Source organism: Salmo salar, chromosome ssa02, assembly GCF_905237065.1.
Source record: "Salmo salar chromosome ssa02, Ssal_v3.1, whole genome shotgun sequence".
NCBI classification, from domain to species: domain Eukaryota; kingdom Metazoa; phylum Chordata; class Actinopteri; order Salmoniformes; family Salmonidae; genus Salmo; species Salmo salar.
In genome coordinates, this window is record NC_059443.1 from 9844423 (window position 1) to 9871787 (window position 27365).

The following is a 27365-nucleotide window of genomic DNA, read 5'->3' on the forward strand; positions in this document are numbered from 1 at the left end:
ACATTAACCCTTTAACCTAACTCCTAATCTTAACCCTAACCCTAATACCAACCGCTAGCCTAGCTAATGTTAGTGAGCTAGGTAACGTTAGCCACCTAGCCACCTAGCTAGAATTCGTAACATATTATACATTTGCAAATCTATAACACATTGTACATTTTGCAAATTCGTAACGTATAATACTAATTGTAATTGGTACCATATCATACGAAATAAGTGATGGACAGCCACAAATGAATACATACCATACGAAACGTAACATATCATCCTACAGAATAATACGATATGCTCTGAGACCAGGTTGCCACAAGACACCTAGGGGAGAAAGTTCTCTTCAGTGGCCCTGAGGGCAACCACCCCCGCCACCCACACACATACACACCTACAGACAACAGCTTCCCGCCCACCACAGTGGACCTCAGACAGCCCAAACCAACAGAACATAAGCAGCCTGCTCACCTGCAGCTAACTCACTGCACTTTCTCACAAAGACAAACTTCAATATAACCCCTATCACTCATTAATAACATTTCTCTGTGACATGCAATCTATTGTAATTGCGGTACAAAGTAAAAACACAATCACAAGGTAGTCTAGTATTATTGAAATGTATGTAGGGTAATCTGTTATCAAGATATTCACTGGCACCTGTAACAAGGCATGATTTTTAAGACTCGTTCTTCTTTATCCAGTGCAATCGTGTAGAGGTTGAAATATAACATCACCTTATATCCACACGTATTTATAAACACCGTTGCTATGTCTACCATCCCTCAATACCGCATAGGCAACAATTTTGATTGTACCGCTCCTGCTCTCTCCTCGTAGTTATTTTTAGCCCATTCGTCATACCGCTTTTAGACACTGAGCATTTCTTATCGCTTCAATTTTAAAACACAGCGCTTGCCTGACCCGAAGCCCTCTATCTGCCTTCGAGCAGGGTACTAAATTCACTTTACCGTTTCCAAATTGATCCAACCGAGTTTCTTCTCAACTCAACGTGGTTTTGTTGTACAGAAGGTAAGATAGCTAGTGTCAAATCTTTGCAATGAGATACAACAGTGCATCAGGTTGGTACAGTAGCAAACCTGATCATGTTTTTAGTAGAGAATTTACTAATTTGAATCGGAATGTATTACTGTTATTTAGCCTATTAATATCAACTCTAGCTTGGTCTGAACTTAATTATATTTTATCACAGTTCAAAAGTGATTTCCATGTTTTCATTCATAGCCCACCTGTATCTTGCCACTTGCTTTTTTATGTAAGAGGCTGTTTATTACATGATACAAAATGTTTTACTTAATAATAATCTAACTGTATTCATATTGCACATACTTCACATGAATCTGCATGACCATAAACTAGCCTATATTGTCCCCCTTATTGTTTTACGCTGGTAGACAGATAAAATGCCATGCGCATTGATTCTGTCTCCAAGCAGTACCACAGCCATACTATAAATAGACCAATGCCCACATGTATGATCTCACCACCAGACGTGACTGAAGTAACAATGAGTTAGCTGCCTGCTACAGTACCATCTCTGCTATTATCTCCACAGATAGATAGACATGGTGTTTAGCAGCTGACTTAAAAAGTGGTTGTTTAAATGCATTTTCATAAGGTTTATATGGCTATGTATGTCAGTGGAGGCTGCTGAGGGGAGGAATGGCATTAAATACCTGGAAACTATGTGTTTGATGTATTTTATACCATTCCACTAATTCTGCCCCAGTCATTACCACAAGCCTTTCCTTCCCAACCCCAATTAAGGTGTGTGTGTGTGTGTGTGTGTGTGTGTGTGTGTGTGTGTGTGTGTGTGTGTGTGTGTGTGTTGTTTGTGGCTGTGGGGGGTATTGTGGCTGTTTTGTGTGTGTGTGTGTGTGTGTGTGTGTGTGTGTGTGTGTGTGTGTGTGTGTGTGTGTGTGTGTGTGTGTGTGTGTGTGTCTATGTGGCTTTACAATACACACTAACAGTATATCTGTATTATCCCTTATCTAGATTGTTCACCTGTTGGTTACAGGGATGGTCCATTCTCATCAGTATCATAATATCTGTGGATCTCTTGTTCTACAGTCAGCTTCTCTAGTCAAATAGCCAAAGAGCAAAGACAGGACAACAGCACAGAAGAAAAAAACAGCACAGTTATAAACCCACCACGGTCATCCTGGCTGATCGTCTACGAGCGTTACGTCTCACAGACAACCATACGACCAACAGATCCAGCTAGTGGTAAGTGATCCCCCCCCCCCATTCCCCCCACACAATAAAAAGTATCTTAAGATACAAAAACAGGTTGTCAACATTGATTCCTTGCCATTCCTTGCCACTCTAAATCCAAGAGTGGACAGCTCAGTGAAATATCAATCAGCATTGACTGTTGGGATGTTGTGATGTTGGTGAAAGGACATATTTGACTGTCTTGTTGACCCCAGTGTTTGCGTTGCTTTGTTTCCTATGGTAACCTATTGCAGACATGCTGCTTGATGGCTTTGATTGGATGTTTGAGTAAATTTCAGGTTTTATGAAGCTTTTGTCTCTGCCAATGTTCTGTCTCGAGGTGTCAGATGTTGACTAAATCCAACTCTTATTTCGGCGTGGTAATGAGAAAACGCAGGAAGCGGGGGCTTGCCAGTATACACTTGACATTTTCAACTGTGACAAGAAAAAAATGCTCATGTGTTTTGATATGAAAGCCCTTCTCAGACCACGAGCAAACGACCCTTCAGTCTTTTCCCCACCTCAGAATATTGATGATATTTTTACATCACACTTGTTCTTGGCAGTGCGAGGGCTCACAGATGTCCACTCTGTGCTGTTCAGATGGCTTGAGGGGGCAGGTACCATCTGAGCTGTGTCATGGATGGACCGAGTCATTTTAACAGCTCCATGTACTTACAGTAGGTTTGACACAGTGCATCCTGATTGGCACCCTTTTCCATATATAGTGCACTGCATTTGACAGAGCTGGTCATTATATAAGGAATAGGTTGCCATTTGGGATGCAGCCTCAGTTTCATGGTACCAAAATGTTGCTTAGATTAACAACAATAATTTGATTAAATACAGAGGGAAGAAACACGTATTGTTAGTGACTTCTAGATTCTGATAATGTACGTCCATAGGTGTGACCATATTACTGAGCATATTGGCAAGTCAGATCCAATGAGGCACAGCACAGTACGCGCTGCTAGTCAACACACACTAACAATATATTCATGTCTAGTTGGATATTTTACTTGTCCAATTCTGCCATAACACCATGAATGCAAAGTGAATGTAATGTAATGTGTTTACTGAGTTTGATGATAATTGTTTATTGTTTTGACACATTGTACACAGGAAAGAATAATGCCTTTGAATGTGTTCATTCAACCAGTTAGAACAGCACTTGTTGAACATGGGCCCTGGTCAAAAGTAGTGCACTGTCGAGTGAATAGAGTGCCATTTAGGACGTAGATATTGTTTCAAATGGGACTTGTTACAGTAAAGAGAAGTGTGCATTGCCTTGTAGTTTAGAGGGAATTGAAACTAAAGGCCTGTTGTTGAATGACTTGGTCATCATAGTTTCTGTTCCACAAACACTCCTTTGATATAGTAGATGTCTCCATAGCAGAATTTATTTGATGCCTTGTTATACAGTGTGTCTGGCTGTGTTTTTCCTCACATGTTACTGAAACCTGACCTGTAATGTAGAGAGGGACATGTAAGGGAACTGAAAGAAGAACTGCTGAACATTTAGTTAATTTTATTATTCTCCTATTGATATGAAATGGCCTTTGGGAGCCCCCTTGTTTGCCTTTTCACCAGACTAATGACAGTTAAAGTGATGTGAGAGTGTAGGGTTTGGGAGTGCTGAGGTTCACACCAGTGATGCGTCCCAAATGGCACCCTATTCCCCAAAGGGCTCTTGTCAAAAGTAGTTGCACTATATAGGGAATAGGGTGCCATTTGGGATGGAGGAAGAGGAAGTATGTATGATGACACTGGTCAGAGGAATGATATACAGCACAGTAGTCAACAGTCATGTGCTTTATAACATGACTGTGTAAAAAAATAACATTACTAATCCAAACATTTGAAAATTGGGAGGAAAAAAAACACATCATAATTTGCTATGTAATTATTGCCCATATGTGAACCGAAATGAGAAGCTCTGACGTTAGTCATATTTCACACGATGAAAATGTGTGCCGTCAATTTAACCAGCATTTTCGCCAGCAGTAATCAGTTTTCACTTGATTAATTTGAATGCATTTTAGAACCAGTTGCAACAACATATAGCAGTTAACCTTATTACTGTAAGTTTCATACGTACAGTAGATATATAGGCTGTAACAATATCAAAATAATGCAATTTTTGACTAATAGAATGTGTTTATGGTCAATTAATATCTTACTATACATCATACAGTTACTATACATCATACAGTTACTATACATCATACAGTTACTATATATCAGACAGTTACTATACATCAGACAGTTACTATACATCATACAGTTACTATACATCATACAGTTACTATATATCAGACAGTTACTATACATCATACAGTTACTATACATCATACAGTTACTATATATCATACAGTTACTATACATCATACAGTTACTATATATCATACAGTTACTATGTATCATACAGTTACTATACATCAGACAGTTACTATATATCAGACAGTTACTATATATCAGACAGTTACTATATATCAGACAGTTACTATACATCATACAGTTACTATACATCATACAGTTACTATATATCATACAGTTACTATGCATCATACACTTACTATGTATCATACAGTTACTATACATCATTTGAAAGGCTTGTAGGCTGTGATAGTTGTTCTGTTTAATACCAAGATTAATCCTCAGCATGCCATTAGGTTACCAGGCAACAGTGTGCTCTTCTGTCAAATACTTATTGTATTTATTTATTTACCTACTTTGCATTTAGTTATGAGGGCGGGAAGTAAATGATTTCATGCCTGTCTGGCAATAAACAAGAATATTAGCTATACGCCAACAAATCACTTGATAAACTGTGTCATGCTCTTATGATCAAATGTAATGTAGTTTTCCATTCACGCTCGGTACTTTTCACAGTATCTCCTCAGAAATGATTGAAGCTGAAATCATCTCTCCATAACTTTCCATACATGCATGTTTTATACAGCACATTTCACATTTCACCTACTTTGCAGTACAATTTGATACAGGATACAGTACGCGTACTCAGAGCATGCGCTGACCAGCGGGCAAGTGTCTTTTTCAACCTCTCCCTGTCTCAGTCTGTAATACCTACATGTTTCAAGGAGACCACCATAGTCCCTGTACCCAAGAACGCCAAGGTAACCTGTCTAAATGACTATCGCCCCGTAGAAATCACATCTATAGCCATGAAATGCTTTGAAAGGCTGGTCATGGCTCAGATCAACACCCATCCCAGACACCCTGGACTCACTCCAATTCGCATACTGCCCCAACAGATTCATAGATGACGCAATCCCCCAGACCCCCACCCCACACACACACGGACACCGGACACTCTTTTTTTCCTACCTAAATGTACGTATTACAGATGTAGGATCTTCATTTATTTAATCACCACTTTACCTGCAAAACAATGTAATACATGATAGTAATAGCTTTCCTATATTGAGTAAGTTATGTATACATTATGGTATATATGGTGTTTAGAGGGATTTGGGACTGTTGATATGTAGTGCTTGGCAGGGCCAGATTGGGACTGTTGATATGTAGTGATTGGCAGGGCCAGATTGGGACTGTTGATATGTAGTGATTGGCAGGGCCAGATTGGGACTGTTGATATGTAGTGATTGGCAGGGCCAGATTGGGACTGTTGATATGTAGTGATTGGCAGGGCCAGATTGGGACTGTTGATATGTAGTGCTTGGCAGGGCCAGATTGGGACTGTTGATATGTAGTGCTTGGCAGGGCCAGATTGGGACTGTTGATATGTAGTGCTTGGCAGGGCCAGATTGGGACTGTTGATATGTAGTGATTGGCAGGGCCAGATTGGGACTGTTGATATGTAGTGCTTGGCAGGCCCAGATTGGGACTGTTGATATGTAGTGCTTGGCAGGGCCAGATTGGGACTGTTGATATGTAGTGCTTGGCAGGGCCAGATTGGGACTGTTGATATGTAGTGATTGGCAGGGCCAGATTGGGACTGTTGATATGTAGTGCTTGGCAGGGCCAGATTGGGACTGTTGATATGTAGTGCTTGGCAGGGCCAGATTGGGACTGTTGATATGTAGTGCTTGGCAGGGCCAGATTGGGACTGTTGATATGTAGTGCTTGGCAGGGCCAGATTGGGACTGTTGATATGTAGTGCTTGGCAGGGCCAGATTGGGACTGTTGATATGTAGTGATTGGCAGGGCCAGATTGGGACTGTTGATATGTAGTGATTGGCAGGGCCAGATTGGGACTGTTGATATGTAGTGCTTGGCAGGGCCAGATTGGGACTGTTGATATGTAGTGATTGGCAGGGCCAGATTGGGACTGTTGATATGTAGTGCTTGGCAGGGCCAGATTGGGACAGTTGATATGTACTGTATTGCCAGATTGGGAAGAAGTGGAGACAGACAGAGGCTCAGAGAAAGGAGGGAGGCTGAGAGGTGAGAGACAGGTTTATAGTGCATGGCCTCAGAGCTTTGGGGCTGCATCTCAAACTGCACCCTGTTCCCTATTTAGTGCAATACTTTTGACCATGGCCGAAATCAGTTCTGGTCAAAAGTAGTGCACTATATCAGGAATAGGGTGCCATTTGGGACGTGTCCTCCTGGGGCTGTCTATATTTGGCTTTTATGCTCTGATGTGTTCTGATTACATTTTGTCTGTCTGAGGGATGTCAGCATCCCTCCTATCTTGCTACAGTATAATGTTAGCAGGGGATAACAGAGGAAAGAACGGCTGTTTTCAGAGCATGAAAAATGCAGCTGGGTCAAGGGGACGAAGGGTCCTGCGTATATACATCTACTGTATGTGTGTGTGTGCGTGAGTGTGTGTGTTTGTGTATGCATTATGTGTGTGTGTGAAGTTAAACAGAGGCATGTGGGGTGGAGCGCTGGAGTCTATCTCAGTGTGTTGTCATGATAGGAACACCAGAGATGTGGCGTGGAGCGCTGGAGTCTATCTCAGTGTGTTGTCATGATAGGAACACCAGAGACGTGGGCGTGGAGCGCTGGAGTCTATCTCAGTGTGTTGTCATGATAGGAACACCAGAGATGTGGGGTGGAGCGCTGGAGTCTATCTCAGTGTGTTGTCATGATAGGAACACCAGAGACGTGGCGTGGAGCGCTGGAGTCTATCTCAGTGTGTTGTCATGATAGGAACACCAGAGATGTGGCGTGGAGCGCTGGAGTCTATCTCAGTGTGTTGTCATGATAGGAACACCAGAGACGTGGCGTGGAGCGCTGGAGTCTATCTCAGTGTGTTGTCATGATAGGAACACCAGAGACGTGGCGTGGAGCGCTGGAGTCTATCTCAGTGTTGTCATGATAGGAACACCAGAGACGTGGCGTGGAGCGCTGGTCAGGTGATCTAGAGGTTACACTGCTGCTACCTACAGCACATCTACAGTACTGTGTTGGAGTGGATTTGAATCCGGCCTTCTAACATAATGTCTCTCTTAACTTCCTGTCCTTTTGTCACTGTCTCTAGACAATAATTCTTATTCTTATTATATATATATATTTTATAAATACATTAGCTATATGCCATACATACAGTACATTATTTACGTATATCCCAAATGGCACCCTATTCCCTATATAGCGCACTACTGATGTGGGATGCAACCTTAGAAAACACCTATTTCTGACACTGTGGTTTTGTTAGTGGAGAACATTCTACACAGTACTGTATGTAGGGTAACTCATCCCTCAGGTTTCTTAGTGGAGAACATTCTACACAGTACTGTATGTAGGGTAACTCATCCCTCAGGTTTGTTAGGTGGAGAACATTCTACACAGTACTGTATGTAGGGTAACTCATCCCTCAGGTTTCTTAGTGGAGAACATTCTACACAGTACTGTATGAAGGGTAACTCATCCCTCAGGTTTGTTAGTGGAGAACATTCTACACAGTACTGTATGTAGGGTAACTCATCCCTCAGGTTTGTTAGTGGAGAACATTCTACACAGTACTGTATGTAGGGTAACTCATCCCTCAGGTTTCTTAGTGGAGAACATTCTACACAGTACTGTATGTAGGGTAACTCATCCCTCAGGTTTGTTAGTGGAGAACATTCTACACAGTACTGTATGTAGGGTAACTCATCCCTCAGGTTTGTTAGTGGAGAACATTCTACACAGTACTGTATGTAGGGTAACTCATCCCTCAGGTTTGTTAGTGGAGAACATTCTACACAGTACTGTATGTAGGGTAACTCATCCCTCAGGTTTGTTAGTGGAGAACATTCTACACAGTACTGTATGTAGGGTAACTCATCCCTCAGGTTTGTTAGTGGAGAACATTCTACACAGTACTGTATGAAGGGTAACTCATCCCTCAGGTTTGTTAGTGGAGAACATTCTACACAGTACTGTATGTAGGGTAACTCATCCCTCATTTCCAGTCATGTTCGTCACTCCTCTACTCCAATGTTCCCCACGCAACATCACCTGCAGCTGGAGCCACACTGAGGGAGAGAGGGTCAGAGCAGTCCTTACAGACAGACCACGACATTTCTCCTACAACAGCTTCTCTTTTAGAAATGAGTGGGCAGTGCTGTACTGCTGTATAGCCTAGTTGGAGGAATGTTGATACTCCCCATTGCACTTACCGGGGGAGTAGCCTTGCGCCACAGAGGGGCTCTCTCAGTCACTCAGACAGGCTGCAGCTGAAAGGTGGGCTGGGGGACTGGGGCTGGGGGACCTGGCTGGCTGGGGTTTTAGCCTGGGTTACGTCCTAAATGGCACCATATTCCCCGGGCCTGGTCAAAAGCTGTGTGTTTTATAAGGAATTGGGTGCCATTTAGGACGCAACCTAAGCCTCTCTCTATTTGTTTCCATTTCCTGTCCCAGTGCATGCTGGGCCATGAATCATTCATGTCTCATCCTGTATTGATGAGAAATGGAAGAAATGAAGAGGCTGTCGCAAGTGTTTATGTTAGATTAATGTTGTGTTTTTTTCTTGTTTTTCTTGTTCTGTAATATATATTAAAAAAAAGGTAAAGGAAGGTGTTTGTTTTGTTTGTTTAATTTTAAACTATAATTTGACTTTAACTTTATTTGACAAACAATGTCTGCTATGTCACTGTATTTTCATATACTTTCATATATTTTAAAGCTGAAAGGCTTTTTCTAAATAAAATTTCAGTATACATGTGAAATTGTAAAAAAATAAAACAACACACTTTTCAATGACGTGCGCCCCATAAATAGACCTGTGGCCGACCCATGTGGAGCTTGTTGTTTACGTTTCCCAGTCAAAGCAGCAAAGAGGCTCAATGTGTAGCAAGTGTGTAGCAGAGTTCACTAATGCAATGCAACTTGGAATAAAATGACAGAATTAAAATTTAGTGAAATGAACAGGAGTAGGCTACAACGAGCAACCAACAGGTAGGCTGTTGATTTATCTGAATGGGGTTGTGGTTTATTTGAATGGGGTTGTGGTTTACATGAATGGGGTTGTGTTTTATCCGAATGGGGTTGTGGTTTATTTGAATGGGGTTGTGGTTTACATGAATGGGGTTGTGTTTTATATGAATGGGGTTGTGTTTTATTTGAATGGGGTTGTGGTTTATCTGAATGGGGTTGTGGTTTATTTGAATGGGGTTGTGGTTTATTTGAATGGGGTTGTGTTTTATATGAATGGGGTTGTGGTTTATATGAATGGGGTTGTGGTTTATCTGAATAGGGTTGTGTTTTATTGAATGGGGTTGTGGTTTATCTGAATGGGGTTGTGGTTTATCTGAATGGGGTTGTGGTTTATCTGAATAGGGTTGTGTTTTATTGAATGGGGTTGTGGTTTATATGAATGGGGTTATGGTTTATCTGAATAGTGTTGTGTTTTATTGAATGGGGTTGTGGTTTATATGAATGGGGTTGTGGTTTATCTGAATAGGGTTGTGTTTTATTGAATGGGGTTGTGGTTTATCTGAATGGGGTTGTGGTTTATGTGAATGGGGTTGTGTTTTATATGAATGGGGTTGTGGTTTATATGAATGGGGTTGTGGTTTATCTGAATAGGGTTGTGTTTTATTGAATGGGGTTGTGGTTTATCTGAATGGGGTTGTGGTTTATCCGAAGGCGGCTGAGGTTTATCGGAATGGGTGCAGCATTTAGCTTCAATTAGCCTAGCTAGCCATACTGTGTAGCTAACTTCTCTAGCCTACTCCAGTCAAGACAGGCACTGTTATATGGGATGATAAATAATGTTGTGGCTGCTACAAGTTAGCAAGTCTTGGCTGTCGCCGAGTTGCCTTGGCTGCAGCGTCTCCCTCTCTCTCCTTCCATCTGCACGCTCCCATCTCACAAACACTGGCCCCTCCGCAGCTGCAGCAATAGAGAGCAAGCCTCTCTCCCTAGTGCAGCAGTGCTCAGATTTGATGTGTGCATAAATGTGAGAAGTAAGTATATGCGACCAGGTGTTGAATGTGCCCAGGAGACAGCCACCTTAGGGCCAGGGCCAGCTCCGTCATGACTCCAATGGTCGGCCAGTCCAAGCAGATTATTCATGATGACAATATAAATATGTACAAAAAAACTAACTACAAAAAAGCATTCCCAACTTCAGAGGTTGACTAACACAAAGAAAGGCCTCTGAGAGGTTTCCTACCTCTTCTCTCTCCCGGACTGACAATCATCTTAATTGGCAGCACCTGTGTGCAAATAAAAGCTTGGTTCAGCAGATAGACCATTTTAGTGCTGCCACCTGGGGATGGAGTGTGGAAGTGTATCATGGTAGTGTGTTTGTCTATAACACTAACCTTCCCCCCATATCATAACAAGGGCCTGTAGAGATTCAGAATGCCCTTGCCCCATATCCTCTTCTCCCAGTTAGTCAGCCACTCCTATCTGTCCTGTAAAAACATGGAGCCCAGGTTGATGATGACTTGGATCTTCAGACTGATGTGATGCTGTCACTGAGACGTCTACTGATCCTGATGGCAGGAACAGACCCTCAACAGACTTCACAGAGTCACGAGGTGTCACTCCGCCCCATCTCGTCCCATCAGCCACTGGGGTGCCCGCTTTCCCCTGGGCTGCCACACTCCGTGTCCAAAGGGGTTGTCTTTGTTGTCTTCTTTCATCTGACAGGGGTACCTGCACCCCGCCTGAAGCAGCCAGACCCCATCCTGTGAGTTATGGGGCCTGTGAGTTATGCCCCTCCCCCACCTGGCGTGAAATGTGCAGAGCAAACGGGTCTGGGGAATTACACAGGGATTGGACACACTGACTCGGACTAGCCCTGGAGATCCAAGGACATAAGAGTCCCCCCACAACCCCTCGTAAAGACCCTCTGTTCAGATAGGTGTGAAAGAGGTTACCAGCCCATCTGTTTCCTCAACATAATCTTCCTCCCTTTGAGGTGACAACCTGGGATCATCCTCTGCTTTCTCTCCTTTAACTGGGTGTGTTCCGACGGTCTGATCTTCTCCATCAGGACGTTGACTGAATTGACCATTTCCCAGAAGCGGTGGAGAACCCAATGGGGAAGATCCATCGTGTTCACATTAAAGGCAATGGAAAATGTCAATCAATCATGTATGTTGTAGAGAGAGGGGAGAAATGTGTTAAAGGCTTCTGAAGTTATTGGAAAGGAAAGGAAAGAAGAAAGGTTTTCTATAAACACCAAGAATGCGGTGCATTTCAACATCAGTTAGCATCATCAGCAGGCAGAGCAGAAATACGATAACATGAAAAGGCTCTTTTGATCTTTAGCGTTTTTCCTCAGTTTCTGATTTCTCTTTTCTATGTTCAGAATGTTAAAGGTACACTGGCTTATTCTGACATGCCTTGTTTAGTACAGGGAACAGGGTTGAAATGTTTGATGAAATCTTCTCTTTTTTCATCATGTTGTTCTGTGGCTCAACAGATTTGTCACACGTTGCATGTGTTTTAGGCAGTAGAGGCATAAAACTGAAATATCTCCCATTCAGCTTCATCAGATCCCATAGCTCTGAGACGAATGTAATGGTTTTTGTTGCTCCCAGTCTGTGGATGTTAGGGATATCAGTCTAAAGCTTGTTAGTCCCAGTGTTATTGCTGGGGCTGGGTTGAAAAGTCAACATAGTTGTTACTGGATCTGAGATGAAAGGAGAGGTCAGTGAAGTTGCAGCCGCTCCCAAACACAGCATGGGGTGTGTGTGCATGTGCGTGTGTGTCTGTGCGTGCATGTGTGTCTGGTGTCTGTTTACAGTGAGGGAAAAAAGTATTTGATCCCCTGCTGATTTTGTACGTTTGCCCACTGACAAAGACATGATCAGTCTATAATTTTAATGGTAGGTTAATTTGAACAGTGAGAGACAGAATAACAACAAAAAAATCCAGAAAAACGCATGTCAAAAATGTTATAAATTGATTTGCATTTTAATGAGGGAAATAAGTATTTCACCCCTCTGCAAAACATGACTTAGTACTTGGTGGCAAAACCCTTGTTGGCAATCACAGAGGTCAGGCGTTTCTTGTAGTTGGCTACCAGGTTTGCACACATCTCAGGAGGGATTTTGTCCCACTCCTCTTTGCAGATCTTCTCCAAGTCATTAAGGTTTCGAGGCTGACGTTTGGCAACTCAAACATTCAGCTCCCCTCCACAGATTTTCTATGGGATTAAGGTCTGGAGACTGGCTAGGCCACTCCAGGACCTTAATGTGCTTCTTCTTGAGACACTCCTTTGTTGTCTTGGCCGTGTGTTTTGGGTCATTGTCATGCTGGAATACCCATCCACGACCCATTTTCAATGCCCTGGCTGAGGGAAGGAGGTTCTCACCCAAGATTTGACGGTACATGGCCCCGTCCATCGTCCCTTTGATGCAGTGAAGTTGTCCTGTCCCCTTAGCAGAAAAAACCCCCAAAGCGTAATGTTTCCACCTCCATGTTTGACGGTGGGGATGGTGTTCTTAGGGTCATAGGCAGCATTCCTCCTCCTCCAAACACGGCGAGTTGAGTTGACGCGAAAGAGCTCCGTTTTGGTCTCATCTGACCACAACACTTTCACCCAGTTGTCCTCTGAATCATTCAGATGTTCATTGGCAAACTTCAGACGGGCATGTATATGTGCTTTCTTGAGCAGGAGGACCTTGCGGGCGCTGCAGGATTTCAGTCCTTCACGGCGTAGTGTGTTACCAATTGTTTTCTTGGTGACTATGGTCCCAGCTTCCTTGAGATCATTGACAAGATCCTCCTGTGTAGTTCTGGGCTGATTCCTCACCGTTCTCATGATCATTGCAACTCCACGAGGTGAGATCTTGCATGGAGCCCCAGGCCGACGGAGATTGACAGTTCTTTTGTGTTTCTTCCATTTGCGAATAATCGAACCAACTGTTGTCACCTTCTCACCAAGCTGCTTGGCGATGGTCTTGTAGCCCATTCCAGCCTTGTGTAGGTCTACAATCTTGTCTCTGACATCCTTGGAGAGCTCTTTGGTCTTGGCCATGGTGGAGAGTTTGGAATCTGATTGATTGATTGCTTCTATGGACAGGTGTCTTTTATACAGGTAACAAACTGAGATTAGGAGCACTCCCTTTAAGAGTGTGTTCCTAATCTCAGCTCGTTACCTGTATAAAAGACACCTGGGAGCCAGAAATCTTTCTGATTGAGAGGGTGTCAAATACTTATTTCCCTCATTAAAATGCAAATCAATTTCTAACATTTTTGACATGCGTTTTTATGGATTTTTTTGTTGTTATTCTGTCTCTCACTGTTCAAATAAACCGACCATTAAAATTATAGACTGATCAATTCTTTGTCAGTGGGCAAACGTACAAAATCAGCAGGGGATCAAATACTTTTTCCCCTCACTGTAACTGTGTGTATCTGTGTGTGTGTATGTGTGTGTGTTGGTGTGTTGTCTTTACTGCAGGGTGGGACATTTTTTGCAGGTAAGTAATGCATTCACAGTGTACCTCCAGGGGGCACTGTTGCAGAGAGATTTGGGTTTCTATCCCAAATGGACCCACTGTCCTACCTACCGTTACCCTTATGCACCTTGTACACTAGCACGCGGTGCCACACTGTGAAACACCGCTTCCCATTCATTTCAATGGAAGGAAAGCGGTGAGAAGCGGAGAGGGCGGGGGACCTTTGTGCGGCGCGTAGGTGGCGTGGGAGGCAGTGAAAAAGTTAAATATTTCCCAACTTTATGCAAATCACCAGCGGCGACCACTGGGCGATGACCAATCATATTGAGTGGTTTCCATTATGAATTTGACGCTACTGTATGCGGCCCAAAGATGGCTGACAAAAATACTAGGATGGGAGCAAATGTAAGTAATTATACCGTCATAACGAATCATGCAAAAAATGTGCAATTGAGAGGAATATGTTAGTTAATGTAGAGACAAACAATTATGCATTTTTTTGTCATTAAGTTAATTTATGAAAATCACTATTTAGCAAGCTAGCTGACTAGCTAACGTTAGCCAGCTACCTGGATAGCTCTATGGGTGTTGTGACATGAGTAGGAAATTGTAATTCTGGTTGTTTAATGTTTTATCGACTCCTGAAACAAACAGCTAACCAGGCTGTCGTATTGTGAAATAGATGTAAAGTGGATGTAAAGAATATAGCTAGCTAAAGCATTTACTGCAAATGTAATGTACAATTGTGTACGCTTGCCTTGCTAATATTTTCCATGCAATGAGGCCAAGGTAACGTAGCTTGCTAACTATTTTCTTGCTTATTGTGCAGTGGAGGATAAAAATACCTGTATGCCTATGGATGTGTAGCTAGCTATGTAGCCGATCTGTGTATGGATCCAAAAACGTTTGGAATACATATTTTTTCAGAACCTAGCGATGACCCTCAGCTATCAGTGTAGGCCGTCATTGTAAATTAGAATTTGATCTTAACTGACTTGCCTAGTAAAATAAAGGTTAAATAAATAAAAAATCATAGCCAGTTGTATCAACTTCAAAACAGTCTGAATGACATTAATGAAGCCTATGGATTGAGTAGAATATAATATAACTTTGTGCCAAGGATGCAAGTCGTATATACATGTAGTTATTACCATGCATGAGATCCCCACGTTGTAGCAGTGGTGTAAAGTACTTAAGTAAAAATATTTAAAGTACTACTTAATTAGTTTTTTGGGGGGTATCTGTACTTTACTATTTATATTTTTGCCAACTTTTACTTTTACTACACTACATTCCTAAAGAAAATAATGTACTTTTACTCCGTACATTTTCCCTGACACCCAAAAGTACTTGTTAAAATTTTACAGGAAAATGGTCCAATTCACACACTTATCAAGAGAACATCCCTGGTCATCCCTACTGCCTCTGGTCTGGGGAACTCACTAAACACAAATGCTTTGTTTGTAAATTATGTCTTAGTGTTGAAGTGTGCCCATTTTTTAAAATGGTGCCGTCTGGCTTGATAAGACGGCACCATTTTAAGACAGCACCATAAGGAATTTGAAATCGTTTATATTTTTACTTTTGATACTTAAGTATATTTAAAACCAAATACTTCTAGACTTTTACTCAAGCTGTATTTTACTGGGTGACTTTCACTTTTACTTGAGTCATTTTCTATTAAGGTATCTTTACTTTTATTCAAGTATGACAATTGAGTACTTTTTCCACGGTATTGTAGCCTGTACATTTAATATATTCACTGATCATGTACTCTACCTTGGCAACTAAAGGTGCAGTTCAGGTATTTAATGAATTCATTTACCTTTATTTAACTAGGCGAGTCAGTTAAGAACACATTCTTATTTTCAATGACGGCCTAGGAACAGTGGGTTAACTGCCTGTTCAGGGGCAGAACGACAGATGTTTACCTTGTCAGCTCGGGGATTCGATTTTGCAACCTTTCGGTTACTAGTCCAACGCCTGTGAGATTATTTTTCAGTCATATCCAATACCAGGAGTATCAAATTTCAGTCTTTGAATGATGCTGTGTCTGCATGTATGTATTACAATTATACACTTCAACAGTGTTTACCAATCCTGGTCCTGAGACATCAATGGTTACACATTGTAACTATCAAATAGACTACAACCATGAAAAAACAGTACACTACACTTCCTATGCATCAGTACACTACACTTCCTATGCATCATGTAAATACTGTAAAACCGGTTCATCTCAATATCTAATTTCCTTTATCTGCGTTGATCTGATCAACACAGGATAGGTGGAGTATTTCATCACATTAGAGACTTAATTTAAACCAGTAGAGTGTGAAACGCTTTATTGAAAGAAGTTTATTATCCAAGTGTTATAAATACGTAATACATGCATTATAAATATTATACTTGTAATATTATTTTATGAATGCAAGTTCAATCTGTACTTCAATGCACATTTGTTGTGCATTATATAAACAGAGGAAGAAAGAGGAGGTGGCGATAGAGATGTAAAAGACAGAAAGGGAAAGAGGTGAGAACAGAGGAGCAGGGAAGACAGCATATGATTAATGAATCACATTGCTACCCTAATATTCTCTCAGTTCATCACAATTACATAAAAGTGTCTCTAGTGGTGTCTCCAAACCAGCCTTTGGCTCCCAGTCGGCCTGAATGTGATCTTAAGAGCGGATGAGGTGGAGATGACAGGACTCAGGGTTGGCATCCTCTCCCACATCAAAACATACCTGCAGTCGAGAGACCGATGGAGAGAGAGAGAGATAGCATGTTTAAGTCTTGTGTTTTTTTTATTCTAACACTGTCAGTCATCATAATCATCAGGAGGTAAATGCAAAACTGACTTTGGGGACTACTACATCTCTATCTGTATTTCAATGTAAAGCATCTCTTTAATAATACTTCCTGTTGACCCGACCGAGTGACCTCTCACCTCTGATCATGCTGTGTCCTCTATGTAGCCAGTTCAGATGCGGGAGGGGTTCACCGACACAGCTGATATAACCTAGAAGATTTAGGGAGAAGGGGAGAGAGGGATGAAGTGAAGGAGAGAGACTGTTATTGAGAAAATACGGTAGTTAAAGAGACAGTGTTCAAAAGGAATATGTGTGTGTGGCCTCACCTGGTGTCCACACTAAGTGGCTGCAGAGTATTTAATACTGAAAAACATGCACAGACACACGAGGACAAACAATACAGCGTAGTTACAGAAATAATGAAGTGTCTTACTATTCTCCATGGTTGGCCCTCTTGCCTATTCTTTGAAGGTGGAAGGAGCCACAGTTATACACCTGAGCCTGCTTACTGCACAACACAATCCGTCAATCAGATTGATACATGGCTGTGTAGGTGTGGGTTATAAGGTGTCTAATTGTTCAAATTCTTAAAACAGCCTCTTTTGTTTTTGTACGGACATCACACATCCTTACCTAAACAGCACCCTCACCTGAGAAGTAGAAATCAAAGGGAGAGAAACTGGGAAATGAATAACTACAGTTGACATAGCTCAGTAAATGGAAGAATACTCTTATTGCAATGTGGATGGCTCTTAAAAGAGCCTTTGGTTGTGCATAGTGTAGTCTATGGTGTTGCCAGGGAACAGCACCCTCGTCAAAGAAGTAGGAGGTGCAGATCTCCCGCACACGGATTGCCTCTCTTGCTGCGTTGTTGGACCCCATCTTTGAAACATCCCCCAGAAAAGCAGAGTTTTCCTCTCGCACCCCGCGGGGCGGCCGGGCCCCCCCCCGTCCTCGTGTCCTCCTCAGAAACACATCCCCCCCTGTAGGAATATGGAAGATAATGTAATTATTAGACTTTACATCACCAGGTCATTGTGGATTACTAAAGTATAATATCCCTGATAACAAATCATGATAACATTAGATAGATAGATAGATAGATATCTAGATATCTAGATAGATAGATGTGCACACACATGTGCATGTGTAGCATGTGACAATAGCAGGATCATATCAAGGAAAGCATCAGAAATTAATACATATATACCACTAGAATATTGATGATGAGTTGATCATTTGAATCAGCTGTGTAGTGCTAAGGCAAAAAGTAAAATGTGCACCCCTTTGAGTCCCCAGGACCAGGACTGAGAACCACTGCTCTTCATTGGGACCTCTTCATCTGCAGACAGGCTTTCACAGATCTCTGTATCTGAGGACAGAAAACCTCACAAGAAACAGACTTCATTATACTCAAATTAGACTGCACTGAATATTATGTTACTATTATCTCCGTCCTCACTTCTAGGGACAGGAACTACACAAACATACCTGCCCTATCCAGAATAGCCTCCTCTCTCACTGACAGTTGGGGCTGCTATCCTTTCACCCTCCATGGCTGTTAGCTAGCTACCTACAAATGCATTTGGAGTTTGTTTTTTACAGTGATAAATACATCAAGATAGCTAGCATAATAGAAGTAGAAAAAATTTTGACGCAAATACATATCAGCAGCAATTTACAGTGTGCTAGTGTACACGAGCCGTTAGTCCTGCTGTGTCAGTTCACTGTACTCTGATCCACCACAAGGGACAAACACACAAAAATATATAGTTTAGAATCGGTAGCTAGGTTCCCATCCGATTGGCGACAGATTGTCATGCGAATACTCTAAATAAAGAAAATATGCGGGTTTTTTTTAAATCAGTGTGTGGTTATGTACTTTTTCCCTTAAATGTTCATGTACCGAATTAAAATTTAAAGTTCAATAGGTTTCCATCACATTTCAACTGTAGCGATAGTTTTGTCACAAAAACGGTTGCGTTAAATAGCAAATGTCCCTACTCTGGTCTTGGCACGTGCGCTCCAGCCAACAGCTCACAGATACAGTGAGGGTAGGCTGTGCGGGTAGTCTCGACTCTACATGATTACATTATTATGGAGAAGAGCGAGAATATTTTTATTTGTCAAACGGCAGTCAAGCATCGATCATCATGTCACCAGAATAAGACCCTGGATATTTATTGGAAATGAGCATCAAGATCACAGTGCACTTTCACCACCCTGGGAAAGTTCATCATAACTTATTTCATTTGTAGCCTAATTAACTGCATGGTTTCCCGAGTCGTAGTGGAAGGACCACACACCATATCATCGCTTGACTCCAAGTTTACTTCGATATGATGTTTATTATATCAATATTTGTGCATAAAGGCATTGCCACTGCCATTTTTCCACATAATAAATTATACCGACACAAAAAGACCCCTCAATGTCGAACGAACAAATGATCTGTCGGCATTCATAAAATTGTACCAAAACTTCCTGTTTCCATCACAGCTGTCATGATTTGTTTTTATACAGTATTTTATAATGTCTATGGACTTCGCATTAAAGCTGTGGATGGAAACGTGGTTAATGTAGTGGAACGTTTTGGCTGAAGTCCATCGACAAGCTCCACTGAATTACTCTTCTGACCATAGAAACATAGCAATTCAGCTTGAGAAAGTCTATGCTGTGAGGACAAGGAGATGCTGGTGGTGGTGGTGATTGATGTAGTCAAGGGGATGGAGACGAGACTGGGAGACTAGGGACTCATCAGTGGTGGAAGTGAACGTTCTGTAAGAGGTCTGCCATTGTTTTTCTACCAAACAAGTGGGATGACCCCTGACCTCTTGCCTCATCACTCTCAAGAGAGGAACACAGGAAGCTGGGAGCTCTAGGTGCAATTTAAATAGAAGGTCAGACGCTCTCTCAGGAGTGATTATTACATTTTTTGAAAAAAGTTATCCCAGGCCCAGCAATTTACAAGTAGTTCGTAAATGCCCGTAGCTCAACTAAAACATGTTGGTTGTGTGAATTTGTAAGTATGGTATGCTGTATATGATACTGAAATAACATCCCAGACCTCAATAAGGTCACCTGTAGCAAGCAAGGTCCTCAATCTTTAGCCCTCCAGGTTTTTACAGACATGGTTGCGTCCCAAATTGCACCCTATTCCCTATTTAGTGCACTACTTTAGACCAGAGCCCTAGATAGGGAATAGGGTGCTATTTGGAAATTGGAACACAGAAATTAACTATTTTTACAGTGGTGGCAGTCAAGTCTGTGTAGACTATTCCCTAGATAATACTGCACTGTTTTAGTTAATAGTCAGAGGAAGAGGTGTTTTTTTCAGCAGCATTGTTGTGTCTGGGACCTCTGAGACAACACAGCAGGAGAGGACACACTCACCGTGGTCAAGAAAAGAAACTGTGGCGTAGGTGGAAGTCGCTGGGACAATGAGCGACAGCCACCCCTTCCTATAGGCAATCTGATTTCCTGGTCCGTTTTTTCTGTTGACCTTTGAAAGTCTATGAATGGAATCCTTGCTGCTTTAAAGGTCATTGAGAAAATGTCAAGTCAAGTTAACTACTGTTACTTCCAGGGTATGTACTGTTGATTATCCATCATTAGTTGAGTATATAACAAGTTTAGTCATATTTTTATGTTTTATTTTAATTAATAGAATTGAATAGTATGTATAATATTTAGAATGTTTCAAAATTGAGCAGTTGTTGAAAATACTGTCTTCATCCCTATTTCGCTTCCTAACTCTATATTATTCCCAATCTATAATCTTGCGTAATCAACGACACATTTTGATATACAGTACTGTTGGCTCACTATTTAAAAACAAGATGGAGAACAAGCTATAGGATGAAAAATACCAGATTTTTGGCGCAGGTAGCCAGCCGACTAGCGCTAGCTGACGCTACCTAGCAAACATTTTTTTATTATTATAAAAGAGAGCATGATCTGTCAATCTGTATAAATAGTGGATCAATGGTTTCCTACAGAGATGAACACATTGATCAGTTAGATGATTTCGGAGAGGCGGAGCGGCGGAGCGGCAGCCTCAGTTTCAGTGGTCCTTTGTGTTTGGCTGCTGGCTACCACTGCTATATTTAGAAAGCCTAGTAATGCAGCCCGCTGAAAGCACAGCATCAGGGACCTGGCTAAAGATAGAATGCTGACCTGTAGGTCAGGATACAATGCAGCTAGGATGCTTTTAAAATGGGGTTTCACATTTAACACAAGAGTATACACTGAGTGTACAAAACATTAGAAACACCTTCCTAATATTTTTATTTTTGTTTAACCTTTATTTAACCAGGAAATATTGAGTTTCATTTTGCCCTCAGAACAGCCTCAATTCGTCAGGGCATGGACTCTACAAGTTGTTGAAAGTGTTCCACAGGGATGCTGGCCTATGTTGACTCCAATGCTTCCCACAGTTGTGGCAAGTTGGCTGGATGTCCTCTGGGTGGTGGTCCATTCTTGATACACAACTGTTGAGCGTGAAAAACCCAGCAGCTTGCAGTTGTTGACACAAACGGCAGGGTAGCCTAGTGGTTAGAAAGCCTAGCAATGCAGCCCGCTGGGGGGCGGCAGGGTAGCCTAGTGGTTAGAATGTTGGGCTAGTAACCGAAAGGTTGCAAGTTTGAATCCCTGAGCTGACAAGGTACAAATCTGTCGTTCTGCCCCTGAACAATGCAGTTAACCCACTGTTCCTAGGCCATCATTGAAAATAAGAATTTGTTCTTAACTGACTTGCCTAGTTAAATAAAGGTTAAATAAATAAAAAATAAAAAAAACAGTGCACCTGGCATCTACTACCATACCCTGTTCAAAGGCACTTAAAACTTTTGTCATGCCCGTTCACCCTCTGAATGTAACACATGCACAATCCATGTGTCAATTGTCTCAAGACTTCCCTTCATTTACACTTATTGAAGTGGATTTAACAATTGACATCAATAAGGGATCATAGCTTTCACCTGGATTCACCTGGTCAGTCTGTGTCATGGAAAGAGCAGGTGTTCTTAATGTTTTGTGCATTCAGGTTAGTCTTTCAAATGTAAGATGAAAATAAGGGGAATAGCCTGTTTTACAGCTTGATCAAAGCTATGTTCTAGTAGCTGCAGCACTCAGGAGAAGAGTACATTACTGTGTTGTTCTGTTGAATATATACAGTAGGTCTCTCTATGTACATGTATATATGCATGCACACACAGACACACACACACACACACACACACACACACACACACACACACACACACACACACACACTTACTGCACACACTGACACACACACACAGTGCACACACACACGCAAACACACACTCTAAAAAAGTAAATTACACACAAAAACCCAAACTGTTATTTTACTTCCACAGGCGTGTCCTAGACTCCCAGGGGTTCCCTTGCATTATTGCATTATAATTAGTTTCATCGCCAAACATTGTTTTAAATTGAGGAACCAAACATTACTGACTTTTAAAAGCTTTTTGTGTGTTATTTGATCCAACCTGTAAAGTGCCCTCTGTATCACCCAGAAAGTCCAACAGGAAATACCACAGGACGCCAGACAGGCTAACCTAATAAAAGTGAGAGCGCCCAATCATTTGCCGGGGAAACTCACTCCCATAACGCGTCCAGATGTAAGCTAATTGGATATAGACATCAAATCAACAGTTCTAATGCCTTTGTGCTTTTATGAGGCCCAGCCGCAAAAGTATGCTAGAGTCAGGGAAAATGGACTTTCTTTCTTTTTGAAAGTGATTTTATCCTATCTTACCCATACACCTCAGCAGGTAGTCTAGGCTAGGGGGCTTTTCCTGGTCTCTCCATGCCGTGGTGAGTCACCGTCAGAGAGCTGATGTAATGTTGCAGGCTCCCGAGGCTCCCAGTTACACTGGTAATTGGTGTGTGGAGGTCATTTCCCAGCAGGGCTGTGTCTCCTCTTAGGGCTGAGGAGGGACGGGGGACTGTTACCTCAGAAAGCCCTGTTACCAGGCACCTCCACCTAGGGATGGTCCCTAGTGGTTAGGGAGGTTGTCACCTGGTCATATTTACATCCTCTGTGACAACCCAGGGTAGCATGATGAAACTCTGTTCAAACTGTAACATCCCTGGGTAGGATGATGAAACTCTGTTCAAACTGTAACATCCCTGGGTAGTATGATGAATCTCTGTTCAAACTGTAACATCCCTGGGTAGCGTGATGAATCTCTGTTCAAACTGTAACATCCCTGGGTAGTATGATGAAACTCTGTTCAAACTGTAACATCCCTGGGTAGTATGATAAAACTATGTTCAAACTGTAACATCCCTGGGTAGTATGATGAAACTCTGTTCAAACTGTAACATCCCTGGGTAGGATGATGAAACTCTGTTCAAACTGTAACATCCCTGGGTAGTATGATGAAACTCTGTTCAAACTGTAACATCCCTGGGTAGTATGATGAAACTCTGTTCAAACTGTAACATCCCTGGGTAGTATGATAAAACTCTGTTCAAACTGTAACATCCCTGGGTAGTATGATGAAACTCTGTTCAAACTGTAACAACCCTGGGTAGGATGATGAAACTCTGTTCAAACTGTAACATCCCTGGGTAGTATGATAAAACACTGTTCAAACTGTAACATCCCTGGGTAGTATGATAAAACTCTGTTCAAACTGTAACATCCCTGGGTAGTATGATAAAACTCTGTTCAAACTGTAACATCCCTGGGTAGGATGATGAAACTCTGTTCAAACTGTAACAACCCTGGGTAGTATGATAAAACTCTGTTCAAACTGTAACATCCCTGGGTAGTATGATAAAACTATGTTCAAACTGTAACATCCCTGGGTAGTATGATAAAACTCTGTTCAAACTGTAACATCCCTGGGTAGGATGATGAAACTCTGTTCAAACTGTAACATCCCTGGGTAGGATGATGAAACTCCGTTCAAACTGTAACATCCCTGGGTAGTATGATAAAACTCTGTTCAAACTGTAACATCCCTGGGTAGGATGATGAAACTCTGTTCAAACTGTAACATCCCTGGGTAGGATGATGAAACTCTGTTCAAACTGTAACATCCCTGGGTAGTATGATAAAACTCTGTTCAAACTGTAACATCCCTGGGTAGGATGATGAAACTCTGTTCAAACTGTAACATCCCTGGGTAGCGTGATAAAACTCTGTTCAAACTGTAACATCCCTGGGTAGTATGATAAAACTCTGTTCAAACTGTAACATCCCTGGGTAGTATGATAAAACTATGTTCAAACTGTAACATCCCTGGGTAGCGTGATGAATCTCTGTTCAAACTGTAACATCCCTGGGTAGTATGATGAAACTCTGTTCAAACTGTAACATCCCTGGGTAGTATGATGAAACTCTGTTCAAACTGTAACATCCCTGGGTAGTATGATAAAACTCTGTTCAAACTGTAACATCCCTGGGTAGTATGATAAAACTCTGTTCAATCTGTAACATCCCTGGGTAGTATGATAAAACTCTGTTCAAACTGTAACATCCCTGGGTAGTATGATAAAACTATGTTCAAACTGTAACATCCCTGGGTAGTATGATAAAACTATGTTCAAACTGTAACATCCCTGGGTAGTATGATAAAACTATGTTCAAACTGTAACATCCCTGGGTAGTATGATAAAACTATGTTCAATCTGTAACATCCCTGAGTAGTATGATAAAACTATGTTCAATCCGTGGACATAAAGATAAATAGATACACATTCAAATGTAGAAATGCTTAATCAAACAGGTCATGGGAGACACACGTACGCATAACACAAGTACAAGTACGCTGACATTCCCCCCCCCCCCCTCCCTTTGCCTCCAGAACAGCCTGAATTCTTCATGGCATTAAACATTGCTCAGTTGGTATCAAGGGACCTATCGTGTGCCAGGAAAACATTCCCCACACCATTACACCACCGCCAGCAGCCTGTATCGTTGACACCAGGCAGGATGGGTCCATGGACTCCTGCTGCTTACGTCAAATCCTGACTCTGCCATCAGCATGACACAACATAAACCGGGATTCGTCGGACCAGGCAGTGTTTTTCCACTCCTCAATTGTCCAGTGTTGGTGATCAGTGTTGGTGATTCATATTGATCTGGAATCTTGAGATGATGTAACATCGCTGTGAGATACACTCTCTCTGTCCTCCTAATCAATGTGTTTGACATAATAAAACCTTCTATGTCTGAGATAACAGGACTCTTTGAACTCAGGAAAAACAGTTCCTCCTCCCATCCTCCCATGCATGGATCATCGGTTAAGAACAAAACATTTAGAAGTGGGATCATATGAGGGTAGAGGAGACATGTTATGTTTGTCCATTGTTGGTGTTGCAACACTTAGTGTTCCTCCTTACATACTGGGCCTGGCTTCCTGCTGGGTTTCATCATAATTTCTGTTTGTCACACACACACACACACACACACACACACACACACACACACACACACACACACACACACACACACACACACACACACACACACACACACACACACACACACACACACACACACACACACACACACACACACACACACACAGAGAGAGAGAGAGGAGTCCCCTAAGCAAGCTGGTCCTGGGGCTCTGTTCACGAACACAAACAAACCCCACAGAGCCCCAGGACATGACTGTATTTTCTATTGTTTTTTTTACTCATTTTTGTTTATTATCTATTTCACTTGCTTTGGCAATGTAAACATATGTATCCCATGCCAATAAAGCCCTTTGAATTGAATTGAGAAAGAAAGAGCGTTAGAGGGAGAGAGGGAGCTGGAGAGAGAGAGAGCAGTCTGCATTGATTAAGCCACAGAAGTGGGGAGTTGTGTTTGAACTGGTAATTGCAGTACCAAGTCTTGAGAAATAATCCTCAGGTTATGACCAGGGTTCCTAACAGAACAGAGAAGCATGATTCATTCAGTGGCCCTTTTAGGATCATTCTCTCCCAACACCATGTAGAGGGAACAGCACAGAACATCACCATGTAGAGGGAACAGCACAGGACATCACCATGTAGAGGGAACAGCACAGAACATCACCATGTAGAGGGGAACAACACAGGACATCACCATGTAGAGGAGAACAACACAGGACATCACCATGTAGAGGGGAACAACACAGGACATCACCATGTAGAGGAGAACAACACAGGACATCACCATGTAGAGGGGAACAACACAGGACATCACCATGTAGAGGGGAACAGCACAGGACATCACCATGTAGAGGGAAACACAGGACATCACCATGTAGAGGGGAACAGCACAGGACATCACCATGTAGAGGGGAACAACACAGGACATCACCATGTAGAGGGAACAGCACAGAACATCACCATGTAGAGGGGAACAACACAGGACATCACCATGTAGAGGGAACAGCACAGAACATCACCATGTAGAGGGGAACAACACAGGACATCACCATGTAGAGGGGAACAACACAGGACATCACCATGTAGAGGGGAACAGCACAGGACATCACCATGTAGAGGGAACAGCACAGGACATCACCATGTAGAGGGGAACAGCACAGGACATCACCATGTAGAGGAGAACAACACAGGACATCACCATGTAGAGGGGAACAACACAGGACATCACCATGTAGAGGAGAACAACACAGGACATCACCATGTAGAGGGGAACAACACAGGACATCACCATGTAGAGGGGAACAACACAGGACATCACCATGTAGAGGGGAACAACACAGGACATCACCATGTAGAGGGGAACAACACAGGACATCACCATGTAGAGGGAACAGCACAGAACATCACCATGTAGAGGGAACAACACAGGACATCACCATGTAGAGGAGAACAACACAGAACATCACCATGTAGAGGGGAACAACACAGGACATCACCATGTAGAGGGAACAGCACAGGACATCACCATGTAGAGGGGAACAACACAGGACATCACCATGTAGAGGGAACAGCACAGAACATCACCATGTAGAGGAGAACAACACAGGACATCACCATGTAGAGGGAACAACACAGGACATCACCATGTAGAGGGGAACAGCACAGAACATCACCATGTAGAGGGGAACAACACAGGACATCACCATGTAGAGGGAACAGCACAGAACATCACCATGTAGAGGGAACAACACAGGACATCACCATGTAGAGGGAACAGCACAGAACATCACCATGTAGAGGGAACAACACAGGACATCACCATGTAGAGGAGAACAACACAGGACATCACCATGTAGAGGGAACAGCACAGAACATCACCATGTAGAGGGAACAACACAGGACATCACCATGTAGAGGAGAACAACACAGGACATCACCATGTAGAGGGGAACAACACAGGACATCACCATGTAGAGGGAACAACACAGGACATCACCATGTAGAGGGGAACAACACAGGACATCACCATGTAGAGGGGAACAACACAGGACATCACCATGTAGAGGAGAACAACACAGGACATCACCATGTAGAG

At 42.3% G+C, this 27365-nt stretch overlaps 1 protein-coding gene across 1 annotated transcript in view; it reads left to right on the top strand.

The window, feature by feature from the left end:
• Nucleotides 1–846: 846 nt before the first annotated feature.
• The window catches only part of LOC106595161 (histone deacetylase 9-B), a 96464-nt gene continuing 69945 nt past the window's right edge, over nt 847–27365 (top strand). Inside the window, exons 1-2 of the mRNA XM_045697269.1 lie at nt 847–1020; nt 2080–2235. The gene's annotated coding sequence lies outside the window, so the exon portion shown is untranslated. The remainder of the gene's footprint in view (nt 1021–2079; nt 2236–27365) is intronic.